Raw genomic sequence first — 11,323 nt, 5'->3', positions numbered from 1 at the left:
AAAAGGTATTTTCAGGAAATTAATAGATATTTGCATTATATAGTTAATGAGTGATCAATGCTTCCAAAGTGCCTTATGGAGGACACAGAAAGAGCTACAATAACATCCCAACGAATATTCCATTCAAAGAGATCTGTTCCAATGAAGCCTCACATCAAAGCTGCTCTAGGAGTATTGAAGCTCTAGGCTGTTAGCCACTCTAGGAGCTGTGTGTAACACTAAACCAGGGTGGACATGTTTTGTGCCTTGTGTCCAGCTACTCAAATTAAAGCAAATCAATCAGTTTGCTAAGCCAGTTTAATCAGAAGCTGTTCTAGGTTTAATCCCAAAAGTTGCAAGGCTAATTCAGGACCCAGTGCCAAATGCTTATGCCATTGATGTGCTAGCAAAAGGTCACTTTGGTTTGATTTTTGGCTGGATGGAGGTTTTGGGTCTTGAGCCAGACAATTCTTACTGTTCTGTCCTATTTTTCCTATTTCTGTTCTGTGGGTAAACACCACCACACCGCCCCTTTACTAAAGGTGTTATGTTTTGAGGTAATTTTTCAGGCTGGTCTCTGAAAAGAGCTGATGAATTCCTCAGACGAGACAGATGTCTCTAGGGAATGTCCATTGTTTAAATCAGTGGGATTTTCACAAATGAGTTCTTGACATAACTAGCATAAAAATAACAAGTGAAATAAAATATATTTTGACTAGGGAGCTAATTTCTGAAAGTTATGTGAGTAATTAGGTGCAATGAATGTACAGTTCTCACTGCAGATTTTCTTAGATGCTTCTTCCAGAATATCTTCCACCATAACTTAGATGTTCCTACACCAATACTGGAAAACATAAGAGCAATGAGGCACAGCTTCAAGCACTGGCATGTCTTTTGAGTGTCTGTTTAACCATTAACACTGAGCCTGGTCCAGCTTTGCTCTGTGTTGATTAGAGCTGTGCTAAATAACACCTGGGTATTGCTCAAGAGCCAGAAAGCTCTACAGATCTTTCCCTAAAGGAATGTGAAGATGTCCTCTCTGATTTGTTGGAAAGTTTAAATAGGTAGATACAAGTCTTGCCATGACACTTGGCCTCAGGGAGAAGAACCAATGCCTGACCCGTGTTATTTAACAGCATAGGAGCAAAATTTATTTAGCCTCTGTAGCCCTTTCTGATACATTCTGCTAATGACCTTTGCACTGCACACAGCTGTGGGGTTAGAAACACAAAGGCATGCTCAGTATGAACCTGAGATGGGACAAAAGTATAATAATACAGAATGATAGAAACCTAGCATCCTTGTGACCTTTTAGGAGGAATCCAAAGCTGTCTCAAAACTTTGCCCAACATATTTCCCTGTTCCTGAAATTTCCCCCTTTAAAATTTCCACAGAACTTACAGGTGCTCAATATACTTCATGGTACAGAGAAGACAATATTGTCCAAAAGAGATCTCCATTAAATTTTCTGGTACCAACCAAGCCTATGAATATGTTCTAAAAATTCATAGCTCTTTAGGTTGATTGGATAAAGAAGGCCATGGTTTAGATTTCCATTTTCTGTGCTCCAAGCTCTCCAGTTTCTAGTGATCATTTCAATGACCTTACTGAGAAAAAAGTCCTGGTGAGGTAAAAGCAAGGATTTTCTAAGGAAAATATCAAGCTTTCTGGGCATCATGATTTTGTACCTTACTATCAGCAGTTTCTTTTTTATGTGCACCTTGATTAGAGAAGAACCACAGCAAAAAAATTAAACCTTAAAAGAGACTTGCATGAGAATGGCCTATATGGGGACCAAACCCACAAGCTTGGTGTTATTAGCACTATACTGTAACCAAAATTAAACTCCTCTTTGGAACAGTTTGAACCATGGATCACAATTCTGTCATCCTGCCATTCAGACATGTCTTTACTTCAAAAGTTAGCTAGGGACAAAGCATTCTGCAGTCCAGCTGTAACCCCCTCATCTGCCAAGATTGATAGACCACAGGAGATGACCAGGTGCTATGTTCCTACAGCATAAAATGTGTCAGCACCAGTCCAGCTTCTTCCAGTGGTCTGAAAATGAAGTGAGGACTCTAACCCTTCATACCCATCATCCATATAATCTAGGGATATTTCTGGGTGGAGAGAAGGGATACTGTGGTGCCAGTAGAGCAGAGCACTTGTGGAATTGTCTTGTCTCAGTTTTGTTGATCAGGATTCTACCATGTAAGCAGTCAGAAAAAATGTTTTCTGATATTTTAGGTAAGGTTCAATCCTACCAGGTCTTTTTAACTTCATTAAGACCTACATAAAAATCCATAGCTCTCATGGTTGGTCTTGAGTTTTCAGAACAAGGTGAACCCCCCTGGCCACCCCAAAGGCAAAGTATGGAACAAAGAAGAAATTAATCTTTTCTGACCACTGACTATCAGTCTCAGCACAGTCACTGCTCCAATGAATAGAGCACTAATGTTGATAATTCCTTTTGTGAACACCCAAATTACCCCAAACCTATGATGGAATCTCTGAAGTTCATTGGAAGAACTTTGATTGCCAGATCACATCAGGTCACAGCCTGGCAGCATTTGTTCCCATGTGGAAGGCAACATCTCTATTTGATTCTCTAGATCAAGCCTACCTAGATCATTCAAGGTAATGTCTTTCAGTGTTAGGAGATACTTGGTGCTCAAAACTCTCCCCAATGTCAGGGGGTGCTGAAATCACTCGGCTACCAGCTTGATTCCTCTGGGAGGGCATTTGGTTGAAATTCCTTCTTAATGTTCTTATAAAAATAGATATGTGCTTTTCAAATCTTAAATCTTTGTTCAGTAAGTCCCCATCTTCAGTTTATGCCCTTATCCCTTGTTTGCTATCTCTTAAATAAATGCAAAAAATAAATACAAACATCAATTTTATGAGAAGAAAGCATTCATATATAACTGAGTAAGGGTGTATGCCATATATATGTAATCTTATCTGTCTTTGGGAACGATTGTGGGGTTCGTCGCATGCTACCAGTTAGGTAGATGTGTGGAGTCTTGGCAAAAATGAGGGCTCTGTGCAAGCCAAGGCTAAGCCCTGTGTTTGGAGAGTAGTCCCTTGAGTCCATATGTCACTCCTGTCCATTTCTGACCTGGTGACAGCATAAGGAATTCACAAAGACCGCATGCCTTGGTGAGATTCAGTCCATCTCCGACTTCATTAATGCATGTGATGAGAATACACACTACATTAAGACCTGTTTATGTGCATCCCAGACCTACTGAACCTATTTAATTTTGCTCTCCCAGGAATGTGCTCTGGGTCAACACGCACTTTCACCTGCCAGATACAAATTAGAGCACTGAGAAGATGTGTCCAGACAGAAGACTTGAGGGGATGGTGTCCCCAGGCTCCAAACTTAAAAAACGGCACAGGAAGCAGATGGGATTTTGCAGAATACACAAAAGCTTGAAGTGAGAGAAGCAAGCTTAAGATTAGGAAAGGGAGGAAAACTGCTTAAATATCTGCAGACCTCTATGCTGGAAAAGCTAGGGGTTGGTAACTAGACTGGGGATTGTCCCATAACCAGGCTCCACCCTGACAAGTCAATGGCTAGGTGTCTTGCTCACTTATTTCCTAGTGGATTAAGAAATAATTACAGCCATAGTAATGCTAACCCTTTCTCGAACACTTTTCCATGTTTTGCAGTGTCTTTCCACCAATCCATGCCACATGCAGTACGCCACTGCCATTCATACTTTTAAGCATTTCAGAATCTACACTGGGGTAATATCTTGCTGAAGGCACTGTGTGGAGCAACAAAGGCAAAGAGGTGGGAAAAGAGGGACTATCTGTACTTCTCTAGTTTGTGACACAACTTGGGCAAGGACCAGAATTTAGGGCTCTGGGTTTCATTTAGGAGGCAATAGGAATTTAAATGAATAAAGACCTCAGGAGTTCACTATGTGTAGTCAGCTTCTATTGCCCTGGTTTTTGCTTAGACACAACTTTTACCCTCTTTACTTGGAGTTTTTTCTGTGCAAAGTATAGGACTTCAAAAAAGGACTGCAACAACAGATGCAGCATATGCTCTAAATGAAGGATCCCACCTCTGACTGAAAAATGCATATCTCTGTCCTGCATAATATAAGAATTAAGGATGTAAGAGTCCAGCTCAGGAGCCAAAAGTTCTTGCATAACAAAAGAACAAAGAGACGTGGTCCTAACAGCAAACTCCCATTAACCACAGCCAGAATTTTGCCTAAGATCTGAATAGAGGCTAAGAAAATTGCAGGCTTTAGCTCTGTGTGCACAAGGAGGTAAGATCACTGTTTTCATGTAGGCATGACTGAGTTGTGCTTCAGAAGCACATTTCATCATATGCATGCAGAAACACTGACCTTTCAGACCTATGAAACTTGCATCCTAGTAAACATTTTGTTCACCAAGGAGAAAAACACAAGCCAAGAAATTCATATAGGGGGAAAAACAACCCAATAAAAAGAAAGGAAAAAAATACCAAAGATTGTTGTATTTTTTCATATAATCACTAGAAGAATCATTTTATGGTGTTTCCCATGTAATTACTGCCAGACCTGTTTAGCAAATGTGAAATACTCATTAGCAATTACTTAACTATACATATATTAAAGCTTAATTAGTAAATAAATTAAGCATATAATTAATTGCTTTAATCACTCGGCTTTTAATACTGTAATTATCACTTGATACATTAAGGGCATGTTAAGAATACTTTTCTCCAAAAAATACATTGTTAATTAATCATTAAAACTTATCTTACTACATGCTCATTAATGATTTATTGCAGATGCTGGGCCAAATTCTTCTCTCAATTACAGAAGAGCTAACTGTTGAAACCAATAGAGCTTCACTTGCATAAATTAAAGGAGAATTTGGTCCTGCTAATTAAACTTAAAGTGTTTGTCAGAGCATATCACCATAGATGGAAATCTGTAGTGCCTGCCTCATTTTAACCCAAGAGGTACAAACTGCCTTTCTTTTAGGCTCCTTTGCTATGGCCAAGCATGGTCCTTCTGTAGCCTGAGCTTAGAGGCAACAAGCTGGGCTTCATTTCTAGCCCTGCCATTACCACTGAATTCCAGTGTGTGGACAAGAGAGTTGCCCAGATGCTCTTTAAGGAGACAACTCATTACTTCTAGGGATAAGCTCACCTTTTTTCCCCCCAACACCTAAAAGGAGCCTAAAAGTATCAGGCTCCAAGAATGTTAATTTGAAAGGTGATTATGAGACTCAGAGGTTAAAGGACAGTTAATGAAAACCAAACACAAAATCTAGCTACATTTTTCTTATCCTGGATATGGTTTTTCTATCTCAAATTTGTAATCTCCTCAGAAAGCGGTTTTTTTTACTTGGAATTTGGTATAAATAAAATATCTGCCAAAATGGGCCAAATGGCCTTAGTTAAGGTTTCTTGAGGGAGTAGGAGTAATAATATTGTTTACAAAAGGTCTTCATATATAAACAGTCATATTATAGATTGTTGCAGAGAAGGCAGGATGAGGAGGGGGAAGGAGTAAATTTTTGAGCAAGGAATATGTATTCACAGATATAGAGCACAGAATCTGAAGCCTTTGAAATATCAGTGAGAAGCCTTCTATGGGTTTCCTTTCACAGTTCCTGTGGGACTCTCCCAGGCACAGCCTATTTGCACGAATGCAAAATCTTAGTTGCATAAATGTAAATGTAGAGTAAATTAAGAAATTGAGATTTAATGACAATGGGCTTATGGGCTTTGGAATGTGGATGTGCATATGCAGTTTGCTATTTGCACATGCACTTATCTCCACCAAGGTCTCAAACCCTGATGAAAGCAGCCATTTTTCTGCTTTGGTGAAAGCAAACAGCATTTAGTACCTGCTAGGAGGTACCTTCTGAGACCAGCCCAAAGTCTGTGTTAAAAAACTGATCTTCTCATTTTATTGCTATGTTTTGGGAGGACTCCCGATACAGCTTTGAGAAGAACACACTGAAATCTTCATTTCTTTACTAAGATAGCAAAGAAACAAACACACTAATGCATACATGCACATATTCAATCTCAGCCTTTAAGTGACTGTTCCAGAAAGAAGAACAGAAAGAAAATATTTAATTTTAAATGGTTTAGGATTAAGCAGATCTTTCTTCATAATAACTTACAGCAGAGTGTTTCAGTGCCTTAGCACACTACTATCTGTTATTCAGGACTGCAGGGTGAATAAAAGAAAATCCCAGGTCCCCCACCATAGTGGGGAAGTCTCAAAGTCATAAAGGAAACCCTCTTGGGTCTCATTGCATCAGTCCTTTAAACAAGAAATAAAGATAGGTGCATGATGAAAATAAATTTATAAAAAAATATGGTGCAAATTTAAGATTAAAAAAATATGTTGTCCTTGTTCTTAAAGAATTCCATTCTTTGCATGTCCAATGAATTATTCCTTTGACAACTTCTTCTTTACAAGATAATAATGCTTTTTCCTATCCTGTGGGGACCTTCTCATTCCTGCATGTAGACAGTAGCAACTTGGCAGAACATATGTAGAGAGAAATGGTTCACTTATCTCCAAATTTATGTTAAAAGATACTTGCTTCTGACTGATTTATTTAGGTTTCTTTATTTTAAGAAAAAAATGGAAATACACAATATTTGACACAGTAAACAAGACAACATAGGTCCAAGTCTGTTGATACTACAAGCAATGTGCTCCTGTTCTTGACCATCATTATACAAGAGGATTCTAATGACATTGTGAAATGACTCCTGAAAGAAATTCAACTTGATTGTTCTAATAGTATTTCTTTATACTGATTATGAGTCTGCATGTAGACATTATTCACTGTAGAAATTAGTCTTCCTAAAAGCAAAATAAATATAATAGAAACATACTGGCAATCTCCTTAAAATAAGCAAAAAAGCAGTACTGGTTTGTGTTTTGACAGACAAAGGTGGTAATTGTTCTCCTGCTAGAATTACAATTTTTAAATAAATTTATCTCAATGTCATGGGAAAAGGCTACCCTGGTTTAAATGAGTATAGCTAAACTCATTCTTATTCTTAATATAAACTTAAATTGGATTCATACATATTCAAATGTGTATGAATGTATTTATTTCTTCAACTTAAAGCAGGAAATTATTAGTGACCAAAATCAAAGTAAGCAAGAGTTAAATTAGTGTAAAATGTTCCTGATTAAGGATATGCCTCAATTAAATTTTATGACAGAAGGTAATTTCAATTAAGAAAATGCAGTTTTTTTTCAATGCTCAAAAGGTCTAGAGAGATACTTTAGTAAATCAATATTTTCTGAATTATTATTATATATTATAATTTGCATGAAAAAACAGCTCTGTAGAGTGCCATGCACAATTGGGATGGTTTAATGATGTCATCTTTGCATACAGAAAAGCAATATGCTGAAACAGTGGGCTTGGTTTCTTCTTTTCCTGATTATTCCAGCAAAGCTAAGGTAAGGATTGCTAGCAGCTGTAGTTATCAAAGTCCCTGTGTGTGCGTGTAGTACAAATAACATTTGAGCAAATCCCAGCTTGCAGACTTCAGCCATTTTGTTGTCACAGCCTGCACTCTGGTCTTCCTCATGGGGCACCTGACTTGCACCTGCATTTATTATGAGCCCATGGAAGCAGGCGTCCCAAAGGAGACACCGAAACTTTTTGTGCTGGCACGGGATCCACGTGCCTTTGAGAGCCTCCAGCCCTCCCAACCTGCCAGTCCCCCAAAACTCAGCCAGGTGGGACTGCTCGGCCCTGCCCTCTCTCCTGGAGCTCTTCCTGGGGTTGGAGCCCTTCCTTCAGCGTGCTGCTGCCCTGCCTGGCTGGCCTGGGGTACGAGTCAGGCTCCTGGGGTACGGGAGGGTGGCAGGGGGCAGCTCCCAGCAGCGCCTGCTGCAGCTCTCACACTTTGCCTCCAAGCTGCCTCTCGCAGAGTTTACTGCTGCTCCTCACCCCGACATTCCTTAATCAAAAAGACTTGTCCTAGAGTAAAGGTACTTGTTTCTTCCTGACTCAGATGGAAACACTACCAAAAATACAAGGATCCCAGGCGGACCTCAGTTTATCTCAGATGTGCTACAAGCGCTCTTGAGTTCTCAAAGTGCACTGGGGGGAAATTGCAGGGTCCGATTCAGGTCATGGTTTGAAGTAAAATAGATTTTTATTAATAATCGTTACATCTATACATTTGTGGATGTTACCAGTGAAGGCAATAAGAAAAACAACTATAAACTTATAAAAAGAAGCATTTTATTCCTGCCCTTGCCACTACATGTTCTGGAAAGGAGCTATATTGGCTCTTTTTTAGCTAGTAATGTCTAATGCAGGAAGACAGGAATAAGCAGAGTAGAAAGCACCTGTCAGCTCTATTTCCCACTCTCCTTGATTAGCATGAAACATTAATAGGGCTCTCAGAAATTCTGGTCTGAAATGGGCTTTGCTTGAAAACGTGTCTGCCTTTACTGCACAAAAGCTGCTGTCATTAAAAAAGGGCAGATAACTAAAGAAGACTCTTTCTTGAAATTTATACCATTTTTTCATACAATGACAAATTATTTTAATAATAGGAATCGCACACTCTGCCATTTGTATAATGTTTCCCATAAAATTCTCCCATTAAATTTGCTCTTCTACTTGACTCATATCTTTTTAAAAAAATGACACACACAAAATGATACATCACGCATTCTTACAAAGAATTGGAAGTGAACATACTGTAATGGGTTAACATACGTTTTAATAAAATTTTCATTGTTGCACATTTCACTTTTCGGTACTGAGAGCCAGGGCTGTACCAGTAACCCCAGGCAATGCCTAAGGATAAAACAAATCATACGGTAGTGAACTATTTTCACCTATTTATCCTTCTACTGAAAATATATTCATAAATACAAAATGAAGCTAAGATACATAGCCAGTAACATTACACATAACAAAGATATTCCCTAGTATTTTTATTCTATTATTTTTTAATAATGCACCTTCTGCATTTCTGAGATACTTCAGCTTCTGTTTTTATTCCTTACATATCTTGTAAGGCACCAAACCATTTTAATTTTTGTCTCCCCAAAGTGGGCAGTAACAAATATTTTAATCTATGGACTCGAATCCTATTGCACAACCTATTATAGAACATGCATTATGAGTCAAAAATGTACACAGGTCTATTTATCTAGCAAGTGGAGTTTTCTGAAAAAGAAACTTTTGATTTGTGGCATATGTAGGTTTATTTGCATGTATACAGACAATCTGCCTTAAAAGATCTGTGTCATCAAAAACGTTCCTGTACACATCAGCATATTAACTACATGCTAGATGGGGTTATCTCAGAGAATAAATACTGAAATAAAAAAAAAATTATTTGCCCTGAATATTCATTTTACTACAGAGGCATTGCACAAATTAAAAATAATAGGTTTTACTTTTTCATTAGTGCATAAGAATTCTGGAATAATAATTACATTTTATTGACACAAATTAAAATGATGTGGTGACAATAAATAAAGCTAATTCAAGTTACACCTCACATCTAATTTTTGTGATTGTTGATCTTGTTGCCTAGGATCAGATATTTAAAGGTGAAATCAAAACCACAGATGTTGTAAATAAAAAAGAAGCTGATGTAATTACTCTTTATTTGATAATGCACATTTAAGATTTCAAATTTTAAAATATCTAGATCTTCTTCTCCCCTTGTTGTCTCCCTTCTCTTCCCAAGTCTGATTTCACAGAAAAGATGTTTCAGATTGTCTCCCAATATGTTACTAAAAACCATGTGTCTGCTATAAGAATGGTTATACAGAATGGAATGCAAGTATATTTATTCGACAAAGCATCATAAGAAAGAAAAACAAAGTGAGTTTAGAGGCATCTTGTATATCTTAAAATATTTGTTTCTAATAGCAAGAAATCTTTCTGATTTTCAGATTATACATATCACAGGGAAATATATAATGAAAAAACTTATTTATAATTTCACACTGATTCATTTTTTCTTTATGCATTAAAATTATACATAAAGGATTTTCTACTCTTTTTTTCCTCATTTCATTTTATAAATGCATAACTTCTCATAGAAAGCAGAGATGAGGATAAAATTATTTAGGCATTTTACCACTCTGCTTACATACGAGCAGTGCTGGTGAGGAACTTGCTGTTCTTCATAGGCTCAGCTAGCATTACTAGAATTTACATTTCTACATTTTTTGATGCATCCCAATAGTCCAACCCAGAAAGAGAGAAGATGAGTTGAAGAGAATTCTAAAAAAATTTGCATGAAACAGTCAGTAACAACACACGAAAAATGGCAAAGGAGAATTCTGATGTGTGTGCATGTGTTGTTTGCTTTCTCTCTCTCTCTCTCTCTCCCTCTGTCTCTCCTTTTCTTTCTACTTCATGCAAATCCTTCCTAATCTAATACCAACAAATAAGTCTATAAGAAACAAAATTCAACTCCAAAACTGTTACTTTATAGCAAGAGAATACAAGGTACAATGCGTATTTGCTAACTACGGTGCATTTTCTGGTAAAAAATGCTTTGCAGTCTGCCGGCTTGTCAATCTTTAATAGAAACTCATCAATTATTTGTGGGCAGGAGATTGAAGCGGCTAATAGCTCAAATATATTCCTCTATTTCATTGCATCAGTAGCTCTAAATTAATGCCTGTATTTTCCCCCACTAAAATAAGTTAAAATAAATAAATAAATGAAGATGTAAAAATGTATATGCATCATTTGAATAAACATTTAAGCACCACAGCACTGGGTATTACCTCTGAAATAGGAAAACAAGCCACAGAGCTTTTATTGTTGAATGCAAATTCGTTAGAATGCAGAACAAAATGTAATTTACTTGCAGTCTGACTAATCTATTTAAAAATAATTTTTCAATAGAAAAATTGCCAATAGATTTGCCAGATATATCTAAGCACTGAAATTTTTTCTCTTAAAAAAAACACCCTACCTACTTTGGCTTTTCACTTGAGTGACATCATGCCTTGAACCTGAACTATGTATATATATATCTCTATATCTATCTCTCTCAGCCCCTCTCTCTCTCAAAGAAGCTTGTAGGTGGGACATATGAGATTCCTCATAAAACAAAGTCTACTCATTTCACCTAATTAAAAATGAAACTTCTCTGACATTAATAGGCAGTAAAGCAAATTTATAGGCAGACACAGAACATTTCAGTCAAAAAAGTTAGCCTACAACTTGATAGAAGGCAGGTTTTGCCAATCACATGCCATGAATCTACCCCCCCTGACCCCAGCCTTCTCTCAGATAGCGGATACTGGCATTCTTTGCACATCAGAAATGCGCCAGCAGAGACCATTCATGAGGGAAATAG

At 37.5% G+C, this 11,323-nt stretch overlaps 1 long non-coding RNA gene across 1 annotated transcript in view; it reads right to left on the bottom strand.

The window, feature by feature from the left end:
• Positions 1-8,765: 8,765 nt before the first annotated feature.
• Positions 8,766-11,323, bottom strand: part of LOC134415280 (uncharacterized) — a 3,013-nt gene continuing 455 nt past the window's right edge. Inside the window, exon 3 of the long non-coding RNA XR_010027014.1 lies at positions 8,766-8,787. This is a non-coding gene — a long non-coding RNA (uncharacterized LOC134415280). The remainder of the gene's footprint in view (positions 8,788-11,323) is intronic.

The sequence above is a fragment of the Melospiza melodia genome, chromosome 2, assembly GCF_035770615.1.
Source record: "Melospiza melodia melodia isolate bMelMel2 chromosome 2, bMelMel2.pri, whole genome shotgun sequence".
NCBI lineage: Eukaryota > Metazoa > Chordata > Aves > Passeriformes > Passerellidae > Melospiza > Melospiza melodia.
Note: the sequence above shows the minus strand (reverse complement) of the source record. Positions and strands in the feature narration are given on the sequence as shown.